This window comes from Dipodomys spectabilis, unplaced genomic scaffold (genome assembly GCF_019054845.1).
Source record: "Dipodomys spectabilis isolate Male_0828 unplaced genomic scaffold, ASM1905484v1 ptg000063l, whole genome shotgun sequence".
Lineage (NCBI taxonomy): Eukaryota > Metazoa > Chordata > Mammalia > Rodentia > Heteromyidae > Dipodomys > Dipodomys spectabilis.
Window position 1 is genome coordinate 4891301 of NW_024870740.1, and position 1572 is coordinate 4892872.

The following is a 1572-nucleotide window of genomic DNA, read 5'->3' on the forward strand; positions in this document are numbered from 1 at the left end:
ATGTGTGAATGCATCTCCATCCATGTTGGCCAGGTTGGTTTCCAGATTGGCAATGCCTGCTGGGAGCTCTACTGCCTGGAACACGGCAGCCTGATGGCCAGATGCCAAGTGATAAGACCATCGAGGGAGGAGATGACTCCCTCAACACCTTCTTCAGTGAGACAGGCGCTGGCAAGCACCTGCCCAGGGCAGTGTTTGTAGACCTGGAGCCCAAAGTCATTGATGAAGTTCAAACTGGCACCTACCGTCAACTTTTCCACCCTGAGAAGCTCATCACAGGCAAGGAACATGCTGCCAATAACTATGCCCGTGGGCACTACACCATTGGCAAGGAGATCATTGACCTCGCCTTGGACCAGATCAGAAAGCTGGCTGACCAGTGCACAGGGCTTCAGGGCTTCCTGGGCTTCCACAGCTTTGGTGGGGAACTGGCTCTGGCTTCACCTCCCTGCTGATGGAGTGTCTGTCTGTGGACTATGGCAAGAAGTCCAAGCTAGAGTTCTCCATTTACCCGGCCCCCCAGGTGTCCACAGCTGTAGTTGAGCCTTACAATTCTATCCTCACCACCCACACCACCCTGGAGCACTCTGTGCCTTCACAGTGGACAATGAGGCCATCTGTGACATCTGTCATAGAAACCTCGATATTGAGCGCCCAACCTACACTAACCTGAACCGCCTTATTAGCCAGATTGTGTCTTCTATCACAGCTTCCCTGAGGTTTGATGGGTCCCTGGATGTTGACCTGACAAAACTCCAGACCAACCTGGTGCCCTATCCCCACATCCAGTTCCCCCTGGCCACATATGCCCCTGTCACCTCTACTGAGAAAACCTACCATGAACAGCTTTCTGTAGCAGAGATCACCAATGCTTGCTTTGAGTCAGCCAACCAGATGGTGAAATGTGACCCTCGCCATGGTAAATACATGGCCTGCTGCCTGTTGTACTGTGGTGATGTGGTTCCCAAAGTTGTCAATGCTGCCATCAAGACAAAGCGCAGCATCCAGTTTGTGGATTGGTGTCCCACTGGTTTCAAGGTTGGCATCAATTACCAGCCTCCCACTGTGGAGACCTTGCCAAGGTGCAGCGTGCTGTGTGCATGCTGAGCAACACCACAGCCATTGCTGAGACCTGGGCTCGCCTGGACCACAAGTTTGACCTGATGTATGCCAAGTGTGCCTTTGTCCACTGGTATGTGGGTGAGAGGATGGAGGAAGGAGAGTTTTCTGAGGCCCGTGAGGACATGGCTGCCCTAGAGAAGGATTATGAGGAGGTTGGTGTGGATTCTGTTGAAGGCGAGGTGAGGAAGAGGGAGAGGAGTACTAATCACTCATTCCTTTGACCATGCAGCATGTCATGCTCCCAGAACTTCAGCTTCACCATCAGCTGGCCGTCACTAAAGTGTTTCTGGCCAGACTCTGTTCAACTGTGATCATGTCTGTCTTTTTCCATGTGTGTAAGGTTTTAATCCCTTATGTCTCAAAAGTAAAGGCTTTAAGAAATTAAAAAAAAAAGATTCAGGTGCCCTAAACTTGGGTTTCTTCTCCTATAATACCACCCAGTGAATGTTG

General features: G+C 51.1%; 1 pseudogene; it reads left to right on the plus strand.

Annotated features, from left to right (window-relative positions):
- LOC122108676 lies at positions 1 to 1339 on the plus strand (annotated as a pseudogene).
- The last annotated feature ends 233 nt before the right edge of the window (positions 1340 to 1572 follow it).